We start from the raw sequence: 23,672 nt of genomic DNA on the forward strand, positions 1-23,672 counted from the left end.
CTTTTGCTTCTCTTTGTATACATCTTTTTCCTACATGTATCTCATTTAAAATAATGTATATAAACATATATACATATATATTCCAGCTTTTTCTGTTTGATTATTTTTGTCAAGTATTCTCTATATCCTTCTTTCCTATGTTTCCATATATTCGATTGCCGTTCTCGTTTGCACTTTCCAATATGGCCGCTATTCATTCTGCTTGGATAATGAGGCCCGTCAGGCATAGTCCGTCGACTATGTTTATACCACTTTTCCACGTACGGCGGTTGTTTATAAATTTTCGGCACTGCGGGCAGCATTTTCGGCTATTGTGACACGCTTTATTCACTTCTCTTTACGCGACGGGTGGCAACACGGCCGGGCCCGTCTTTCTGCTCTTTCGTTGTGCTGCTGACCGGCCTGTTACACTCCAACTACCCATAAACTAATATATTCACTTTTTCAGGTAAGGCTGCAAACGGCCCCATATCTTGTAACTCCGATTTGGTTCTATGCGTTTTTGGACGTATATACATTATCTAATTAAATGTATTTTGTTATGGCTTCATGCCGCCTTGAGGTTATATAATGCCTCCTAGTCTGTCTCTCTTTTTTCCTATTTTTGGTGACATCTTTTTGGATTTATGAATCTTTCTTTTCTCTGTTTTCCTTTATTTATTTCTAGTATTCTGAAAACTGGTTTGCGTCTATACATATCTTGTGAACAACTTTTCAGGTCGGTTGTTTATGTTTATACTAATTAATATTTTCACGCTTACATTTCACTTTTGTCTCACTTTTGTCACACTACAAATAATTTCACTTTTTAGCTCCCATCAAGGGCTTTTTATTATTGCTTGCTAAGGATACTTTCTATTCACACTGGTATGGTAATGCTGACGCTATTTTATTTAGTGTTCACCAAATTATTGCACTTATCAGAGTTACTGTGGCGTTCTGATATCGTGTAAATCTTCCCCCTTCCTCTTTTATTCTATTTTATTTTAATTTATTTTATTTTATTTTTAGTTAAATCTCTGTTACCCATCACTTGTTGTTACTTATTATTTCCCCTTCCTTCCCTTGTTCTTCTGTTCCTCTCTTTTTTCTTACTTTTTTCCTTGTCGGTTCCACTCTATATTTATAATCTGAGGTTGACTTATACATAGAATCATGGTGAATACATTTCACACTTGTATATAGATATTGTCGTATGCTTTGCACTATGTATTTTGTGTAAAATCTCTTGTCTGGTCTTACACATTGTATGACATTAGGAATATCACTGTCATTTCAATTCTTTTATGGTTATATGTTACTCTTGCAGCCCTGAAGAAGCCCAATTGTATAGGGCGAAACGCGTTGGCTGCTTGTTCTCACCAAAGCATTCTTGATCAAATAAAAATAATTTTTGGAAGAAAAAAGAACAGAAACCGTGTATCATCACCTGTCTAATTATTTGGGACTCATCTACAATTATTATACAAATAATGAGTCTGTATGTATTCCTTGTTGTCCATGCCTCCTTGCTTCTTGTTGTTTAACCATGTGGCAGGCAGCCATTTTTTCTAGTAGCCAGTGTGCTTTTACCACTAGCCTGCATGTGTTCTTGTTGTCCATGCCTCCTTGCTAGTTGTTTGACCATGTGGTTGGAAGCCATTTTGTGTAGCCAGCCAGTGTGCTTTTGCCGTAGGCCTGCATGGGTTCTTTGAGGTCCATGCATCTTTGCTTGTTGTTTGACCATGTGGCCAGTGGCCATTTAGTGTGGTCAGCCAGTGTGTTTTGCCACAGGCCTACATGGGCTCTTTGTTGTCCATGCCTCCTTACTTGTTGGGGTTTGAACATATGGCCACTGTGTTAAATAATGTTTTCCAGTTGTCAGAGCCCTTTTGTAGGGACATTGAAGAGGGCTATGCCTTTTTGTTTTGTGTTCATTTTTTTACTTTTTCCTGATATCAGTTTAATGTGCTTGAGGATCATTGTAGTTTGTATATACAGTGTTTATGTAATATTGTATGCATTTTTCCATTTTCCCCTGCACTTTCCTTCCTCCCAAATAATTTCTAATAGTGCCTAGTGAGATACCAGCAATTACTTTTAATATATTATTCCATTTTCTCCACACCACCTGCCTGCCCTAGGTTTCCTAGGCCATAGGTGCACACCAGCATTTGCCTGTTTAAGGATTATTCATTTTTCCCTACCATGCAGTCCCTGCTTGCCATAAGTCTCTTAGATCATAGATGCACACCAGCATTCACCTTTTTAATAATTCCCTGGCCTGCATCCACTGCCTGCCGTGGGTCTCTTATGCCATAGGCACACACCAGCATTCGCCTTTTTAAGGATTATTCTATTATCCCTGGCCTGCACCCCTTGCCTGCCATAGGTCTCCTAGGCCATAGGTGCAAACTAGCACTCACTTTTATAAGCGTTATTTAAGTTTTCTCTGGCCTGTACCCCCTACCTCCCATAGGTCTTTTAGGCCAGAGTTGACCTTTTTAAGGATTATTCAATTTTTCCCTGTACCCACCTGCCTGTCACAGGCATCACACCTTAGAGGCACATAAAGCAAACTTTTAAATCTATGACCCTCATTACAACCCTGACGGTAAATCCAGCTTACCGCCGTGCCGACGGCCGGCAACATAACATGACCGTGGCGGAAATCCGCTATGGATATTATGACTCACACTGAGAAATCCGCCACTATACAGACACACACACACAAGTCCGCCACACCAAAGGTCAGTGATAAACTGGCGATAGCAAAACCCACACCGTCACGCCAACAGGAATACACCCACAGTATCACGACCCACAAATCAACATGGCAGTCTTTCAACCGTGGTAAACCATTGGCGGTACACACTGCTGTGCTCAAAATACACACACACTTGCAAAACACAACCACATTGGACAATTCAAAACACACACACCTGACACACACACCACACCCACACACTCACACCACTATAAAACACACACCCACATTACCCACAACCTCTTACATGCACCAATTTTGAAGAAGCAGAGCGAGAGAAAAGCAAAGACCACAACATCATCCAGAGGCACAGAACACCATCACACATACACCATCCACGCACCTCACACCACACACCCCAACCCATCACCCCACACATCACATCACACATCACCTCACACATCACTCACACCACATCATGGCAACTCAAAGACACCCCAGGTTTTCTGAGGAGGAGCTCAGGGTCAGGGTGGGGGAAATCATCCGGGTAGAGCCACAGCTATTCGGATCACAGGTGCAGCAGACCTCCATTGCCAGGAAGATGGAGCTATGGCAGAGAATTGTGGGCAGGGTCAATGCAGTGGGACAGCATACAAGAACAAGGGATGACATCAGGAAGAGGTAGCACGACCTACGGGGGAAGGTACGTTCTGTGGTATCAAGACACCAGGTAGCCATCCAGAGGACTGGCGGTGGACCCTCACCTCCTCCCCCACAACTAACAACATGGGAGGAGCAATTCTTGGCGATCATGCATCCTGAGGGCCTTGCAGGAGTAGCAGGAGGACTGGAGTCTGGTAAGTCAAATATTTACTACTACCTCCCCCCACCCTACCTGCATGCCATCACATACTCCCACCCTCACCCTCACTCCCATCACTCCATCACCTCACATATATCCCACTATCACAACCCACCCATCCCAAAACCAAGCCCTGGATGCAACTACAATGCATGGATCCCCATCACAGACCTGCATGGACACCCATCACCCCAGCATGCCCAATAGAGAGACTCACCCAGGTCACAAAATCACCACTCACACAAGGCGATAGTGCAAGCACATTAATACAGGGAAACACACCCATTGCACAAGATTGCACACACAGATACAATAACAATGCATTTACATCCCAACAGGACCCCTACCCAACGTCACTGGACAGGAGGTGCCAGCCATACCCAGTCCACCCACAGAAGAGGCCCACAGTGATGACAGCAGCTCTGCACACCTGGATCACGATGACCAGTCTGGCCCATCTGGGACCTCTGGACAGTTGGTTCCCCTGCCACAATCCCAAACCACCACAGAACCTCCCCCCTAAGGAAACACCAGCACATCACCCACCCAGCGGGCCCATGCCACTGTCCCCAGGACATGTCAATCAGCAGTGTGTCCACCACTACAGGGACCCCAGGCAACCCCACAAACACAGGACAATCAGGGACCTGGGGTCAGTGGCAGTGGGCACATGGTTTAGGGGACAGAGGCACAGGAAAACAGGGAAGCTGGGAGGACTGCTGTGCAACAGGGGGAGGACAGCCCCAGGGAACCGACCCTCCACGAGGCATTGACCAGCATCATGGGAGCATACTACCATTCCCAGGAGACCATGGGCACGGTACTGGCCAAGTTTCAGGAGACCCACCGGCTGCAGGAGGGACAATACATGGGGATCAGGGAGGACCTCACCAACATATACACTATCCTGGTCACCATAGCAGGGGTGCTGGCTGACATAGGCAAGACCATGAGGGAGGCAGTGGCACAACAAAGGGCCTCTGACACTAGCCAAATCGAGGAACAGCCATCCACCTCTGCTGGCGCTAGTGTACAGGAGGCCCCGCCACAGGACCAACAGGCCACCAGCACCCCAACCCCTGCAGAAGGAGAACCACCCCGCAAACGGTCCCTGCGATCCAGGCAGAAGACAGAGAACATTGCCAAGACCCCCGCCAGGAAATAAGACTCTCCTGATTGTCACCCTTCTGTCCCACTATGTCATCCTGTCCAAATTGAACTGCCATTACTCCCCTTCCTATGCCACATTGGACAATGCACCTGTGATACCAAGAGACTGGACTCTACTATGGACCTTCCTCCACCATCACCCCAGCCCCTTGCACATACCCCAATACTCATTATCCCCTAAATAAACACCATTTAAGGAAAAACCAATCTGGAGTCAGCCTGATCTTTCACAAATGTATAATGACAACATTAGCAACAAATAGCAATGTAAATGTTAATTTACTCATACCAATGTATGACAGTTCTTGGGAAGCAGTACATATAGCAGAAGGCAGAATGGGGTACCCAGATCTGAAAAATGGAAATCCAAAGTGAACAGTCAGTGTCCATAGACAGACATTAAGAGGCTGACTTATACAATGTCCTACAGTATTCTGAAATGTGAGGAGGAGTTACAGTCTCTTACCTGTGTGTCACTGGAAGTACTGCATGATGATGTTCGTTCAGTTGTCAATATCTTCTTCCTCTGCCTCCTCTTCCTCACTGTCCACAGGCTCCACCGCTGCCACAAGACCATCACCAGGCTCATCCTCCTGCAGAAAAGGCACCTGGCGTTGCAATGCCAGGTTGTGCAACATGCAGCATGCCACGATTATCTGGCACACCTTCTTCAGTTACGGAATCTGGCCTTCAGGAGGCTGAATGTCCTCTCAATAATACGCCTAGTTCACCCATGTGCCTCATTGTAGCGTTCCTCTGCCCTTGTCCTGGCTGCATCCCACATGTCCCAGGAGGGTGAATCCACGGAGGGTGAAGGCACCAGTGGGACGGATGTCGAGGGGAGCTCCATGACGGGGATACCAGCAACAGCGACTCCTCCTCTGATGGAAGCTCCCTGGCGGTGGTGGACACCTCTGTGCCCACCCCAACAACAGGTACAGCCTCCACCCCCCTACCAGCGCCGCCCTCCCAGCAGCCCCTCAGCGAGTTTCCTGTGCTCGCTCACCCAGGAGGGTGGGCATCTCCTTCACCCCAGGCACCTCAGGCCCTGCCCCAGTCAGCCCTGCTGCCCTCAGTGAGGGGGCTATTGACCTCCTGAGATCCCTCACTGTTGGGCAGTCAACCATTCTGAATGCCATCCAGGGTGTTGAGAGGCATTTGCAACAAACAAATGTATACCTGGACGGCATTCATTCTGGCGTGGCGGCCCAACAGAGAGCATTTCAGGCTCTGGACTCAGCACTGATGGCAGCCATTGTCCCTGTGTCCAGCCTCCCCCCTCCAACTTCCACTACCCAGATCCAATCCCCTGTACCTCAGCCTATCCCAAGCACACCATCAGACCAGCATGCACACACATCAACACACAAAAGTGGCTCAGGAAAACATAAGCACCACACATCCCACAGGCACTCACACAAGCACGATACCCATGCACACATACCAACATCCACTTCCTCCACTGTGTCCCCCTCCTCCACATCCTCCACCTCCCTGCCAGTCTCATCTCCACTCACACCTGCATGCACTACATCATCAGCCACTGCCTCAATCACCAGCACGCCCATCACAACACACTGTTCACGTGCAATCACCACCCCCACTACCATTCACACGTCCCCTGTGTCCTCTCCCAGTGTGTCTGTGAGCCCTCCTCCCAAAGTACACAAACGCAGGCACACACCCACTCTACAGCCATCCACCTCACAACAGCCTCCAGCCCATGCACCTTCACCCAAACTCAGCAGACGTACACCTCCTACAACCACTACCTCTTCCTCCACTCCCACACCCCCTCCATCTTCCCTTCCCAGTGGGTCTAAAAAACTTTTCCTACCTAACATTAACCTCTTCCCTTCACCTCCCCCCCATCCTTCCCCTAGGGCCAGGATGTCTAGATCCCATCCCAGCACCTAAGCCACCAAATCTGCATCCGCTGTGGTCCCTGCATGTCCGGTACAATCAAAGGGGGCACCCGTCAGAGCTGCCAGTGTGCCACTGACAGATATGAAGGACCACCCTATTCCGCCACCTGCAAAGGTAAAAAAGGGGCCGGCTTCCAGCAGGGGAAAGTCACACCACCCGCCCAGCAAGGCCTTGCCCAAACAAAGAGAGGACAGGGCCAAGGTCCCTGCAGCGACTGCCAAGGTGGGGAAGGGCCACAAGCCAAAGGGCAAGTCACCTCAGGGCATGATGCCTCCTGGTGAGGGGCTGGTGATCACCATATCATCAGGGATGGCAGCGATCTGCACCACAGTCACCACCGCTGCTAGAACTGCCACCTGCACTGCCGCTGCCACAACATCAGGCAGGCTGCAGCATCCTCCCCAAGGATCAGCCATCCGAGGCTGCTGGAGACAGTATGGTGTCTCCCTCCACCACAACAGACACTTGCACCACGGCCAGCACTAGCAGCATCTCTGCCGCAGCCACCTGCACCACCATCAGCACTGCCACGTACACAGCCAATAGCACTCTGTCGGACATCAGCATCATCCCCAGTGGGCAGCCATCTGAGTATGCAGGTGACGTCCTGGACCTTGGACACGCCACTTGAGGCACCACCTCCAGCACTGACACGAACCAGCAATTGCCAGCCTAAGTCGCCGTAGGATGGAGTGTGGCTCTGCCTCTATGGAGTATCATGCTACCTGGTCCAGGTACATCGCGTGGCTAAGACACCCAGGTGAGAGGATGTCAACTGCCACACCCCAGGTGCAGCATCACTGGGCACCAAGCCCCCTTCAGAACCAGTGGAGAAATGCATCCACTCACCCTATCCTTGGCATGATAAAGCACACTGGCCACCAAGCCCCCTCCAGAGCATGTGTGCAAACCATCCACTTGAGAGACTTGAGAGACTATGGCTTTGCACTCCCCAGGACCAAGCAGTGGGCAAACCACCCACTTGAGAGACTTGAGAGACTGTGGCTATGCACTCCCCAGGACCAAGCAGTGGGCATGGAGCCCCCTCGAGGAGCAGTGGCGTCATACCATCATCCGGCTGAGGTGCCCCCCCTTCCTTCCCCCCTGAGGTGCCTGTTTTTTTCCGACCTGATGCCCCTGCCGTGTTCTCTCTGTTTTGAGACAGGTGTCATGTGTGTGCTTCGACCATGCTTTTTGGAATCACTGGCCCACGGACATTTACAAGGGACAGTGTACGGACTTGTGTACTTGATGTACATATTTGTATTTACTGATTATTTGCTTTTCTCTTGATCTATCTGATGGTTCCAATTTAACACTAGTTAAATTTTGTTTTGTTTTTGCGTTCTTCCAGGGGATGACGGGGTGTATCTGTGATGTTGTTGGATATGTGTGTGTGTATGTTGTGGGTGAGGGTGGGGGGTGGGGGTGTTGCGTGCCCCATGTGTGTGTCACTCTCTTTTCCCTCCTCCCCTCCTCCCCTCCCCTGTGTGCTAGGTTCAGTACTCACCGTCGTCGTCGTCGACCGCCTTCTTTCTACTTCATGGTGTATTAGTAGATACACAAACATGGGTAGGATCTGCAATTCGGGCTCCATGGCATCCTTGTTCTTTGTGGAATGTCGAGAGGTGAGTGGTTCCCCCTCGTTGTTCAGTTTCTGCCGTGCTTTTGATAGCGTTGGTACCGCCCCGTAAAAGCTGGCGGATTGGTCCCTTGTAATAGTGTGGGTGGTATATTGTCTTTCACCTGTCTGTTGTCAGTGACCACCGCAGTGTTTGTTGCTACTGCCGTGGCGGTCGGAGTGTTAAAGTGTCTGTCTGTGTTGGCGGTTTCCGCCATGGTCGTGGTCCCATTTTTTTAACCGCCGGGCTGTTGGCGGTATTACTGCCACTTTAACACTGACCGCCAGGGCTGTAATGAGGGCCTATATGTCTGGGTTATCCTGATTGGAATATTATGTTGTGGTTTGGCTTGGAATGGTCAATTAATATACTATTGTTGTCAATTATTTGGGATAATCTCACTAAATTATATTGTCCTTTGGAATAATTCAAACTTTAAAAATGCCACATTTCACTGAATGTTTTTTTTCTTCTTTTGTTTGCTTTTTGGTGCATGTGATACATCACCCACAGTACTGCCAGAGAAAAGACTGGCACAAAGTTACCCTACACCACAGACAGGGAGGATGAGACTGCCCATCGATTGAAAGAGGACACCACCGTAAACTATTTGAAAGCTGCCAATATTGTGCTCGCACTTGCGGAATGCTGCAGAACTGAGTGTAGCCACTCGCTGAGGAGAGAATGTCCTTTGGCACAACAAGTAACCACCCGGTGTCATCTATTGGGGACCGCTGGGCTGGTAGCAGTATGCGCACAGACCTCCCACACAGTGGCGTTACTGGTGTTACTCAACAGCAGTCCCTGTCACCTGCAGCCGAAGCGAGGAGCTGTAGGCTAGGACCAGTACAGTCAGACCAGTAAAGTCAGAGGTTCCCCATCCACGCCTACTTTCCGCCTTCAGCTCCTGCCACAAGCTCAGCCCTGGAGCAGTTTGTGTGGCGCAAAAGAGTTGGACAGGAGTTCTGCAGCAAGCAGTAGGCTATGGCACCACATGCTGCACAGAGGTAGCCACAGTTAGGCCGGTGTGGCTTCCATGCACTTCGGTGTCCGCTCTGCCCTGCCAGCCACAGACACTCTACTGGGAAAAGTTGGTGTTAGGAGATAGGTGCACCAAAGGAGCTTAAAGGAAATCACAAGGGCACCGAGAGAGCATCAAGAAGACATCAAGAGGGTTCAAGGGATGACGCCTCCCTAAACTCCTTTGTTAACACCAGGCACTGGTGGACCACAACTCCACAGCATAACTGTCCAGAAACAAGCCAGAAGTAGGTGGCTGCTAGGTTTAAGCAGGCCCAAACAGGCCCTTTCATTCGCCCGGTAGCCTTCTAAGCACCTGCACTTCTGTCATACTCTGAGCTACAGTCAACAGCCTATTAACTCTCTGCATCCCAAAAACGCCCCATCCTTTGGCAACCCTGAGTGCCTCGGGGCTCTTGTGCAGCAGATTTGTGCCCCCGACTCACACAGAGGGTACCCTACAAAAGGGGGGTTGCGGCGGCCAATGTAGCTTGTTAGAGAGTGTGAGTATTCCAAAGGGTGTTTGTAGGGAAGTCATCATACTTCAATTGGGTGTGGTGATTTGGGCTCAAAAATGGCCCACATGGTTGTTAATATGCAGACCCCCTGCATGGTATAAGACTCCGGAGTATTGAGTATTGTACAAGTGTATGAGACAATTGGTTGTCATTGTTGTAACTTGTCTGTTTAGTTGGTCAATCAGGCGTGGTTGACAAATAGTAGTCCTAGCATGTGTGTTAAAGGGAGTGCTAATTTCACAGATATTGATGATTCCTGAGTGCACAAGAAGGTTCCAGTATTAGTTAAGGGTATGATTTGCTCGTTGAATTTTACTTGCGAATCAGAGAAAACTGAAGACAAAAGAGTAGTTGTCAGAGCTAAAAGCTGCAGTCGAAAATTCCGTAAGGCTTCCGAAGTGATTGTGTTCCCTACCTATAGTAAGCAGACAAGTTGGTGTGTTGATTTTTCTTTAGTGCTCACAGTATTTTGCATTAGTTTCGTGTGAACTGAGTTTTGAAGGACAAACTGTAAGACTTTTTCTGCTGCTGTGCATGTGAGTGTGACGTCACTTAGTTCTGTGCTGGGATAGGTCAATTGGTGAAATGGAGTGGTGAACGGATTTATGGACAACTGTGAAGGGCTATTGGCTGAGAGAGGCAAGCGAAAAGGATTTTGGGATTGAACTACTTCCTGTTCTGAATTTAAATTGTAGTTTTAAGCCGGATTAAATAAAAATGACAGTTTTCAAAGCGTTGATGAGTGCGCTCAAGGGAGATACCTTTATTCCAGTTAGAGTAGGAGAAATTGCTTCACCAGAAAGTACACCTACATACATCGTAATTGAAGAGAAGGGTACTGCAGCATGTATTTGGTTAGAACAATGGTGCAAAATTACAGAGAAGGAAGGGAACTAAGCATTTCCTGCCTATGTAACTTTTAACATGAGAGACCAGCACAGTTTGAAGCTTTAGCCTTTTGGGAGCTAGTGGCCAGACAACAAGAAAAAATTAAATTTCATAGAAGAATGGGAAAAGTTGAGAAGACATTATTCGAGGCAAGATCGGACAATGAGTAGGAAATTTGGAGAACTGAAACTTTACAGGGGATTGGAATGTTTACTGCAATTACGCAAGAGAAGGAGAGCGGTGTTGGACAAATGTCCAAGAAGAAGAAGAAGGACTCTTCTGAAGATGAGTCGAAGTCAGATGAAGCTAGGAAATCGTTGACGTATAATGATGTCTCAGATAATGATGAATTTATAATGCAGTTACTGAGAAGTTGTCCTTCACCACATGCAGCACAAGAGATAAGTCCAAGACCTGGTTCTGGTCCAAGTGCTCCACTACCAGTTGTAGTAACACAGAGACAAGTATAGGTTACAACTAGTGTTCCTGCTATTACAGTTACTCAGAGACCTATGACTCAGGTTGAACTACCTGTAGTTTATCCTACAATTCCTGTTGTAAGTCCTGCACCAAGCAGGACAGTACCAGTGGTGCAATCATCACAGATATCGCAGATTTATCAGAAACCAATGATGGTTCAGGTGGAGTCTATACCTAATTTAATGGCTCCAGTGCAGGTTCAGACTATGCTGAGTTATACACCTGAAACAATATCACAGTCAAATTCTGCAATTCTGTCAGGTCTGGGGTAATACACTCAAGAAATCCGAATGTTCATTCAAGTGCAGAAGCATTAACAGTACCTGTTACTATTGGTCCTGTTGTATCATTGTTTGCCAAGGGAAATAGTGAGAGTAATGTACAGAATATTTTTATTTCAAATAAAGAGATGGAAAGACTCAATATTGATGTGGGTGTTATGTCTCCAATGAATCAGACTTTCGACAAAACAGGTACACTGATTGATTTAAGTTATTCCAGAACTTCACAGAATTTGGGAAAGTCAGATTTGAATTCAAATACTTTTCTGATGACTAAAAACTCCATGTGTTACTCCACAGGGTGTGCCCATTGCAAATAATAATGTTTCACTACAAGGTTTGACAGCTCAGCAGTTAACAGATTGGTTAGAAAAAATGAGTGGAGGTAAAGCAAATGCTGAGGGGGGAAATTCATTGAATCTGGCAAGAGTTAAATTAGAATTAAATGAAATGATTGAGGGAGCACTTGAGTTAAGTAGAATTGACTCATATAATGAAGATGAGTTATGCTTAACAATGTTACGAACAGAGCAGGGTTGGTACACCAGAAATTAGCAGAACTTGCAGAAAAATATGAAGTAGAAATTGAGAAATCAAAGCCACTGAAAATAAGTTATAAGTTAGAATTTGATTACAAAGATATTGATTGCATGAGAATACCGGGAATGAAAATTCATATTAAAGAATTAATTCAGAATATTCAAACATGGGGAGCATTAGATGAATGGTAAGGTAGATGGGTAAAGAAAAGAGATCAGAAGAAAAAGGAGTCTTCAAATTCAAATGCTAATGTGCAGCAGAAGACATAATTCAGTGAAGATATTACCCATGAGAGAAATTTTTGGAAGGAATTATGTACATGTCCCTTGGAGCAGAAGGGATATTTTGTCATTTACAAATGACTACCCAAGATTGAAAGAGAAACCAGTGGAATGGTACCAACAAACCAATATGTTTGTGAAGCTTGCAAAATGCCTGTAGGAAGATTTGAATACCCTGTTAGAAATAGTGGTTCCAACTGATTTGTGGGTTGAATGCAAAAGGATTGTTGATTGGCCAAAAAATGAGCCTCCACGAGATCCAGTTACAGGTGCACCATTTCCTGATGTAATAAATATTATTACGAAGTGTTTGAATTCCTGAAAACGAGAATTTCACCTAAAAGAATTGATTGGCAGAGAATCGACAGGACAGCACAGGAAGGGAAACTATGGGAGATTGCTGCAAGCATTTAAACATTACAGTGGTACGGAAACAATTGTGCCCAAAGACTTGATTAATTTTGTGTTCTGATTCTTTGAAAGGTTGAGACCTGAAATTAGCCAGATGGCTAAGAGTCATTTGATTTGTTGGCAAGCAAAACCGGTTGATGAAGTATTACAGTTTGCTAAATACTGTAGTGATGAGAATGAAATGAAGCAGAAGAAATCGGAGGAAAAGGCAATGGTGATGCAGATTAAAGTTGCACAATCAGGAATGCAGGGAATTGTTCCACAGCAGCAGGGAAATATGAAAGTATGTCAAAATCAGGGACAGGCAAGAGGTAGAGATCGTGGTGGTAGTGGAAATGGAAATCGTGGTGTTGATTTGAACACTGTTGTTAATCCAAGTGATATGCAGACAAGGAAGAGGATGTTATCTTGTCACGCCTGTGGAAATGTAGGCCATTGAAAACAGGAGTGTCCAGTGATGGTACAGGAAGGCGTTGTTATGCAGATGAATGAAAACAATCATTTTCCATATTTGAGAAGACCAATAATGAGAGGTCCTAAGTTAAATGTCAAGAAAAATGGCAATAAAATGCAGATTTCCCAGCAAATGCAAAGTCCTCAATCAATGCAACAGATACAGGTGCCACATTTTCAAGTACCACAGTCACAGTAAGTACAGCCCCAAGTACAAATGATACCAAAGCAACAAAAGCAGGTACCTCAAGCTCCAATGGTACAGAAGCAGATGATGCTTCGTCAGCAAAACTCAGGTCAAAAGTTAAATCAAAGTAATCACATGGTGCAGCAGTTCACACTTCACAGTGAGGATGAATCGAATGATGTAGTGATGAGTGAGAGTTTGGATGAAGAAGGATGTGTGTTAGCAGCTTCTGTAGAAGTGGACCAAAAGGGTCCTTGTGTAAATGGAAAAGTAATGGGTCATGAAGTTTCATTTGTAGTTGATATAGGAGTTACACGCTCTACAGTAAGAACTGCAGAAGTTCCTAACATGCCACTTTCTGGGAAAACAGTGCAGATTGTAGGCGTTGCAAATCAATTCTTGACAAACCCAATTACTGAACCAGTTCCTGTTACAACTGGCAACTTTGAAGGTTTGCACACATTTGTAGTCTGTGACTCAAGTCCATTTCCTATTTTATATATTCTATATATTTTATATATTCTATTGTGCAAAACACAATATTCGATTACCTGTACAAATGATGGAATTGCTATTCAGACGAATAGTGATGATGATGATAATTCATCTACGCAAACTGAATGTGATTCAGGTAATGAAGTATTTCCACTGATTAGTTTTTATCCTGCATTTACAGTACAAGACCTGCCAACTGACTTACAGAGTACAGTTACAGTAAAAGTTTGGGACCTTTCTGGGAAAGACATTGGTCTGATCGAAGGAGTTGAACCAGTTAAAGTCACAGTTAATCCTAACACAGTTTTTCCACAAATTCCACAATATCAAATGGCACCAGATGTACTTGAAGGAGTTGCTCCTGAAATTTCAGATTTTGTGAAGTAGGGAGTTCTAAAAGAAATGCTGAGCAGCTCATGCAATTCTCATATTAAGGGCTTGCGAAAGCCAAGTGAGAAATTTAGAATTTTTCAAGATTTGAGGAAAATTAATGATTTAGTGGTTAAATGTTGTCCAGTGGTACCAAATCCAGCAGTGATTTTGTTTCAGATCCCATGTGATGCAGAATGATTCAGGGTGGTGGACCTATCGCAAGCATTTTTCTCTGTGACTCTTCATCAATCAATCAATCAATTTGTTGAGCGTGCTAATCACCCGGAAGGGTCTCAAGGCACTGGTGGGGGGGAGCTACTACTTGAAGAGCCAGGTCTTGAGGCGCTTCCTGAAGGTCAGGTGGTCCTGGGTCTTACGTAGGTTGGCAGGGAGGGAGTTCCAGGTTTTGGTGGTGAGGTGGGAAAAGGATCTGCCGCCAGTTGTGGTACGGTGAATGTGAGGGACTGTTGTGGGGGTAAGGTTGGCGGAGATGAGCTGGCGTGTCGGGTTGTGGAAGTTGAGTCAATCGTTGAAGTAGGCCGGTCCAGTGTCGTGGAGAGATTTGTGAGCATGGATTAGGATTTTAAAGAAAATCCTTTTGTTGACGGGTAGCCAGTAGAGGGCCCTGAGGTGAGATTTTTGTTCCTGGCGAGGGAGGTTGAGGATGAGACGTGCTGAGGTGTTTTGGATGCGCTGGAGTTTTTTCTGGAGCTTGGCTGTTGTTCCCGCGTAGAGGGCGTTGCCCTAGTCCAGTCTGCTGCTAACAAGGGCGTGCATGACCGTTCTTCTGGTTTCCACAGGAATCTACCTGAAGGTCTTGCGCAGCATTCAAAGGGTGTTGAAGCATCAGGATGAGATGGCGTTGACTTGCTGGGTCATGGAGAGTGAAGAGTCTAGTATGAAGCCGAGATTGTGAGCGTGGGTGGTGGGTGTTGGGTGCGACCCAAGGGTGGCCGGCCACCAGGAGTTGCCCCATGCTGAATTGTTGGGGCTGAAGATGATGATCTGTTTTTTTTCTGAGTTCAGCTTGAGGTGGCTTGCTGTCATCCAGTTGGCGATGGCGAGGAGTCCGGTGTGGAGGTTGTTCTTGGCGGTTGCGGGGCTCCTCGTGAGGAAGAGGCTGAGCTGAGTGTCATCTGTGTAGGAAATGATGTTGAGGCCGTGGGAATGGACGATGTTGGTGAGTGGAGTCATGTAGATATTGAAGAGGGTGGGGTGAGTGAGGATCCCTGGGGGACTCTGCAGATGGTCTTGGTGGCCTTTGACCGGAACGGGGAGATGAACTCTTGAGGTATGTGCCTGCGTGTCAGAATGTGTGCTTTGGACGGGTGAAGGGAGTGGGGTGCTGGAAGGGGTAGAGGAGGTTGGAGTGACCAGGGATACTGGCTGTCGTCCAAGAGGAGGCCAGAGCCTGAAAAGATCTCTGTAGGCCAGACACGGCACTGTGAATGCCATCCAGATAGGCATTGGTCTGCTGCATCTCTGATGCTATTCCCTGGATGGCATTGACGATGGTTGTCTGCCCTACAGAGATGGTTCTCAGGAGGTCAATAGCCTCCTCTGTGAGGGCAGCAAGGCTGACTGGGACAGGGGAGGAGGTGCCTGGGGCGATGGAAACACCCACCCTTCTGGGTGAGCGGGCACGGGCAACTCGGTGGGGAGCAAATGGGAGGGCGGTGATGGTATGGGGTGGCGGAAGATGACACAGTAGGAGTGGGCCCACTAGCTTCTGCCACCACCAGGGAGCTCCCATCGGAGGAGGTATCAGAGTCACTACCTCCAGTGGTAGTTGTCTCCCCCGTGGTACTCCCCTTGCCCTCCAACCCACTGGTCCCCTTGGCGTTGGCCTCCGAGGATCCGCGGGCCGCTGCATCCCCACTCGCCGGTACCTCAGCTCCCTCGCCAGATGATGCTGATGTACCCAGACAACACAAGAGAACAGGGATGGGGGACAAAACAGGAGAGATTTTGTAAATAACTGAATGGAGGTACAATAGTGGTTCACACATACACCCACCCAGAAAACCCTCCAACAGGCAGCACCTACCGCTATACCCATGGCTATGCCCCTGAATAGTGGCCAGAACCCTGCTTGACAGCCGTTCCCCAAACACACACACATCCATCAAGGGTCAAAAATATGGTATGTGTACTCACCCCCTTATGACTGCTGTGCAGCCTTCAAGCGCCCATCCAGGTCCTGGTACGCCACTGCCAGGATGCGTTGCATAAGGGGGGTCAGTGCCCGATGGGCACACCTTCCCTGCTGGGATGACTTCCCCAGCTAGGCCTTGCAGATCTTTCGCGCCCAGCGCCGCAGGTCCTCCCACCTCTTCCTGCAGTGGGTGCTCCGCCAGTTGTAGACCCCCAGGGTCCGCACCTCCTTGGTGATGGCATGCCAAAGTCCCCTCTTCTGGTGGGCGCTTACCTATAAAGGACACACAGAAATTTAACACAGGGGTCAGACACTGGCAAATCATATACAGCTGGACATACGTCCACTAGGGGTCGGACAGTTCAAACCGACTAACAGCACACACACATGCAGCATGTCAGGAACCCTGGACCATCGAGTGTCAGAGGTGCACACATGTATGCAGCCAACACCAACCACTACACACATCCATGGCCCCCAATCCTCCTACTCACCTGTACCTCTTGCCGTCCGTAGAGCTTGGCGTACAGGGGCAGGACCCCCTCCACGAGCCTCTCCAATTCCTCTTGGGTGAAGGCAGGGGCCCTTTCCCCTGCAACATGTGGCACTTCCATGACCAAAGGCAGGACACAGCAGTACACTCAGTGGAGTACCTGCTTGCACGAGATCAGGGAGTCAAGTGAAGTTGGGGTGACGAGTTCACGTACCCACCAAGGCGGTGTGTACCGTCACCGCTGGCGGCGATCATGATACGCTAAGAATCCCCATTGACATCCATGCTAACCAATGAATTTGTGCATGCCGATAAACACCACCTTACGCTATTATGTCAACCGCTAGCGGTATGAGATCACTTTCACAACAACAGTTCTGGATTACAGGGGGCAGACATTTTGGCCTCAACTGCGCATTTGTAAAACTCTCATCTGCACAATACGGGCCCTATGGTCCCCTAAACACCCATAGGTATGTAACAATAAACATTACCTCACCTGACCAGCTCTGAAATACCATTTTGGTCATATTGCTGTTATGTCACACACCCTTTGCATTAGTGTCGTTGACAATCATGGCAGCAGTGCTGAATGTGAAACAATGTGTGCAGATGTATGTGGGTTCCTCACACGTGTTTTCAACTCCTCCTAGGTACAGACCCTTGTGGTGAGGAAGGGCCCCATCGGTGTACAGACCACTTGTTCATTTGCGGACCATGGTGGTGCCTCACATCATTATCAATTACAGACTCACCCGTGCAACTATTCTTGAACTTTGTGCATTACTGGATCCTGCACTGACACCGGCAAATCGTAACCAGCATGCCATCCCTACTGAAGTGCAGGTGCTCTCTGCACTTCATTTCCTAGCCACGGGCTCTTTTCAAGTGACAGTGGGCATGGGTGGAGGTTTTTAACAGCCAATGTTTAGCATTATACTGTCAAGATTCCTGAATGCATTTGTACGACACCTATAGTCCTATGTGAGGTTTCCACAAAGTGCTGACCTCCCTGCCATCAAGTCGGACTTCTATGTGTTTGCCAACATACCCTATGTGATAGGTGCCGTCAATGGCACCCACATAGCTATCATCCCCCCAAGAGTCAGTGAACTGGTCTACAGAAACAGGAAGAACTTTCATTCCATGAACATTCAATTGGTGTGTACTGCAGACCAGTACATCACACATGTGAATGCCATGTTCCCTGGTTCAGTCCATGATTCATTTGTGCTGAGGAACAGTAGTGTGCCACACAAGATGGAACAACTACAAGAGGACAGAGGGTGGATCATAGGTAGGTGTTTCTGTCACTTATTGCCACAGAGGCTGTCTGCCTCTGAGGCTTATTAACAGTAACAAAGTACACTGTTCCATATATCTAGGGGGACATTTAAAAGTTCAGGAGCAAGAGCCCTCACACACCCAGATGGGTGTCATGCTTCATCATCGGGAAGCTCCTCGTCAGACCGGCGGTGCAATATCTGACGGGCTCCCCTTGCGGGGGCTCTTTACCGGAGATCTTTTTAGGTGGCTGCCATGACGGTTGTAGAGGTCAGACACTCGTTATTGCAGGAGAGTAGACAAAATTAAAATTGATTAGCATCCCCACAGCAATTGACTTTATTAAGTATATCAAGGGGTTGCCATCAAGATTAAAAACATATAGAAAAGTAGATAATGAGGTCAATACTCAACCAGTTAGGAATGCCTGGAGATCTGGGAAATTGTCACCTGACCCCTAGGGTCTGGTCAACATGTTTTGCGTAATGTGGTCATGAAAGATCCTTTAACGCTTCATCAGGACCTATAATCAACTGAACTTCTCCTGACTGTATGAGAAATAAAAGAAACTCTGGGGGTGCCGCCGCCCGCCAGAGTTCCCCCCTCCAAAATACCGCTCCGCGGTCGAAAGACCGCTGAGGGTATTTTGGCTTTTGCACTGGGCTGGCAGGCGACCGCCAAAAGGCCGCCCGCCAGCCCAGTGCAAAAGACCCTTCCCACGAGGACGCCGGCTCAGAATTGAGCCGGCGGAGTGGGAAGGTGCGACGGGTGCAGTGCCACCCGTCGCGTATTTCAGTGTCTGCAAAGCAGACACTGAAATACAAAGTGGGGCCCTCTTACGGGGGCCCCTGCAGTGCCCATGCCATTGGGCATACAGGGGCCCCACGACAACCCATACCGCCATCCTGTTCCTGGCGGGAGAACCGCCAGGAACAGGATGGCGGTATGGGCTGTCAGAATCCCCATGGCGGTGCAGCGAGCTGCGCCGCCATGGAGGATTCTAATGGGCAGCGGAAAACCGGCGGGAGACCGCCGGTTTTCCGCATCTGACCGCGGCCAAACCGCCGCGGTCAGAATGCCCTGCGGGGCATCGCCAGCCTGTTGGCGGTGCTCCCGCCAACCCTGGCCCCGGCAGTCCATGACCGCCGGTGTCAGAATGACCCCCTCTATCTATTATGTATATAGAAATGTATAATAGCCACTTACACTTGTAAGAACTGTCTCGTCAAAAAAATTGAATCAAAAAAAGGTCGCCCTAGAAAATAATAAATACAGTGAGGAAACAAGACACATTGTAAAATGACCAAAACACCCGTGGTAAATCCTGGTAGGTGCCTCTGTCTCCCTGTGGGGCACTGGCACCTCTTGTCCTGTCCGTCAGGGTGGCATGGGTGGTGGTGCCTGTTGGGAGGAATGGCCATATCTGTTACATTAGCATGGCCGGATGGGGTGCACAGGCCTGGGCGGGTTTGTGCAGGTTACACACTTTGGGGCCATGCAGGATGTTTTGGCGAGGTTAGCATTGCTTTTAGCTTGGGATGTGGAGGTGCATTGTGGGTGCTGTAGGCCTTTGTGTTTCCTTGCAGGGGTGGGTGGCTCTGCACAGGGGAAGGGATGTGGGCCTGTTAGTGGGTTAGTGGGCATGCATGCAGGGGGACTGGATTAAGTGAATATGGGTGGGGTAGTGGTTCTGGTGGGTGTTGGAGGGGTGGGGTGGTGCATGCATTACGGGTGTGATGAATATGGAGTAATTGTAGACAACTTACCCGAGTCCATTCCTCCACTGAGTCCAGTGAGGCCCTCAGGGTGCAGGATGGCCAGTACCTTTTCCTCCCAGTCAGTGTAGTCGGTGGTGTTGGTGGAGGTCCTCCCCCAGTCTTCTGGACTGCAATGTGGTGCCTGGATGCCATGGACCTGACCTTCCCCTGCAGGTTATTCCATCTCTTGCGTGGATGGTGTCCCAATGCATAGACCCTGTTGACTATTGTCTGCCATAGCTCCATCTTCCTGGCGATGGGTGTGTGCTGCACCTGTTCTCCGAATAGTTTTGGCTCTACCTTCAGGATCTCATCCACCATGGTCCATAGCTCCCTTTCTGTGAAGCGTGGGTGTTTGGGGGGTGCCATGATGAGTGCTGTGAATGGTGCCTTGTGTGGATCTAGGTGAGGGTGCTCTTGTGTGGTTCGGTGTACGTATCGTGGATTGTGGCGTTCGGTGTCTGCTTCTGGTGTTCTCTGTCATAGTTGGCCTTCTTTTGTTGCAAAGGATCGTGGAGTGTGTCTGTGAGTGTTTTATAGTGTTTTGGATGTGTGTCAGGTGTGTGGGTTTCTAACTTATCCAATGTGTGCACTTCTTGCTGTTGATTCCACTTGCCGCCCGTGGCGGTCTGCACCGCCAATGGTCGTTCGGCTTCCACTGACCACCGCAGTGATTTGTGCTTCATTATTTGATGGGCGGGGTGTTGGTGTGCTCGGCTGTTGCGGGGTGGGAGGTCCAGCATTTCTGCCGACAAGGTCCTGGCGGTGACTGGTGGCAGGCTGATTTTTGTTGGATTCTGATTTTTGATTCATTATATGATGGGTTTCTGTTCACCGCCAATGGCGGTCTTCTGTTCGCCGTCACCTCGGTGGTCCACGGTGTTTACCACTTTGTTCATAATGAGGGCCTAAGCCTGCTTAACGCCATTATTTAAAGCCTGGTTATGGGCCAGTGCTTAATTTGTAAATAAAAACATGCCGGTGCTCAAAGCCCTCCTCCTAAACACACAGCTGCTGCAATTAAATCTGCAAGACTGGAATGCTAAAGTGGCGTAATCCTGAAGCCACCTCAGGCCTCTTCAATCCAGATAAAGCCACTTACTGCCCCAACAGCTCACTCTTGCAGCTCTCTGCTTTCTCCCTTTGTGACGCTTTTTTCGTTTTTCCCTTTCTCCTTTCCCATATTTGTCTTTTGCTCGCAGCAAATGCTTGAGGAAGAAGAATAAGCCCCGGCCCTCAAAAATAAGCACCGGAAACAACAAGCACAAATTAAGCACTGGTATGGGCAGGCGTTAGGGGACCTGTAGGCAGATTTCCATGTTTGGAGAACATGGAAATTGCCCGCAGGTGCCCTTCCTTGTCCCCAGGAACACCCCCACCCACCCCTACCCACACCAGGAGGTCACCTACGGATGGGGGACCCATCCAAAGGTAAGTCCGGGTGAGTATATATTTTTTTGGGTCCAACGCCGCTCGGGCCCTGACTTGGGGCCCCTTGCACGGCGCTAGCCCCAACGGCCTTGCCCAGGGAACATTCATCCCCTGGGTATGGCCATTGAGGTGGTGGGCATGGCTCCTTTCTTTTCTAAGACAGGAGCCATGTCCATGTAGCTTGTGCGCCAGAAAATGGCGCTACACTGCCTAGAGGCAGTTTTTTTGCCTCCAAACAATGTAGCGCCATAATTTGGCACACAAGCCCCGGTTCCCCTCCGCCTCCCCGGCCCTGTTAGCGTCCTTTCGAAGGACGCTAACTGGGCCTTAGCGCCATTCCATAAATATGGCGCCCGGCCCGCATCTAGGAATGGCACTAGCCCCAACTATACTTTGTGGCACAAACCTGCGTTAGCCCAGGTTTGAGCCAAAAAGTATAAATATGGGCCATAGATGGCCCAGTCATCAAGCTATCTCTTCCTGAATCCCACAGGCAGAAAGGTAATCTTTTTCTCTTTTTTGCAGTGCATTTTAAAGGCTTGTACCAAACGTTCACACACTCAACTAGATTTTGGAACGGTGGCAAGTTTGAATATATTGGTTAAGTAACCCCTGATGTACATTATAAGGATATTGCAAGCCACAGAGGAATTCTGTGTCCATAATAATGCTTTAAAACTCAAAGGAGTTCACACCATCACTTTTCCCACAAAATTCCTTTGTGTGTTGCTCTGTCATTTGTAAGAGATAACATATTTGCAAACATAAAGAATAGAAATACAACCTCTAATGCAAAATTAAACACAAAAAAGCAATTAGATATTTGTTGCAAAAAGATATTATGAGCCATGCTCTGTTGCAGTAGACCATTTTTAAAAATTTTACCCAGTCCTGCGCGACTAGATGTCCGCTTTCATTTCTTAGGTGCTAGCTTTACTAAAAATGTAAAAAAATTCATAACTACTGATTAGATTTTTCTGCATTTTGGTGTCAAATAATTTATTAACATTTACTCTTTGCTGTCTAATTTGGTGTGGTATTTTCTTGTGTTTTCACTTTATTGCTGTTTGTTTGCTGCTTAAATACTTTACACATTGCCTCTAAGTTAAGCCTCACTGCCTTTTGTGCCAAGTTGGCCAGGGTTAAGCACAGATTCATTTAGTAACATTTGTGGTTCACTCTGCCAGGGATTGTGGCTGTTGCTTGAGCAGGGGTCACTCCCATTGAACCACCAACCCACGTTCTCACAATGGGTAACTGTGAATTATGGTGATGTTTATTACCAAGAGGGTTCTGAGTGAAGCAAATAGATGAGAGTGAAGCTTGAGTTGTCTATGAAATCACTCGGAACCTCAGGGTGAAAAACATACCCATGATACATTTTTTACCGAGCTATACATTTTTTGTTCTGTATGTCCCCCGAAATCATCTACCACTGCTTTCATCTGTTACACAGGGTCAGAAGAAAAATGGGGGAGCCATACCTAACATGATCTCTTCTCCTTGTACAAATGTTGTTAAAAAGTACATGCCCTCCTGCAACCCACACCCACCACTTTCTGTGCCTTCTCTTCCTTCCGTCCCGGAACTGTGTACAATGCTTTCCAGCGTGGCTCCAACAGGCTCTAGCAACAGTGCTTAACACATTCTGCTATCTGCAATTACTGCATCATAGCAAAGAATTACTGGATTCAGAATCCAGTTGTTCATGCAAATGGATCTCTATGAGAGCTATGTATGACAGTATTAACAGATACATGTTGTCCTTCACAGCTATCAAACTGAATTTTCTCTCACTACTTGAACAATAGCTAAGTTGTCTCTGTGTTTTCTTTTTTTTTTTTTATTTTTAGCCCTGATCAATATATGGACTTTATATAATTTATGTGAAGATTTGGGATTTTATTAATGTTTGGAATATAAAAGTTTTGAAATAATGGATATAATTGCTTTGTGCTTTTCGCTGCTCCCTTCTATTATGTGGACTGGTCCAGCTGCACTAATGTATACACATTGAGATTATGACTCCATAAATGTAGGTGCTAACAGGAAAGTGTGACACAATTTACACATGATAGTTGTTTGGTTTTGTGGTGAGTGCGTTAAAAATAATAAAGCAAAGAGTGTGAACCATTTCCCCAGACTTTACTAAATGAAAACTTGCAAAAAACTAATGCGTCTTTCGTGTGATAATTTTAGTAGCAACGGAAAGCTAAAGTGACACACAGCTAAGTGCTTTGATGAGCCTGACAGTGGGAGATTGCAACTGGCTAGTTTTAGAATAAAGTACATTTCGCTGCGTATGATTCAAACCTTTTTCAGTTGTCTTGTTTAGATGTTGCAGAGTTCCCAAATGTGTT

The sequence above is a fragment of the Pleurodeles waltl genome, chromosome 1_1 (genome assembly GCF_031143425.1).
Source record: "Pleurodeles waltl isolate 20211129_DDA chromosome 1_1, aPleWal1.hap1.20221129, whole genome shotgun sequence".
Lineage (NCBI taxonomy): Eukaryota > Metazoa > Chordata > Amphibia > Caudata > Salamandridae > Pleurodeles > Pleurodeles waltl.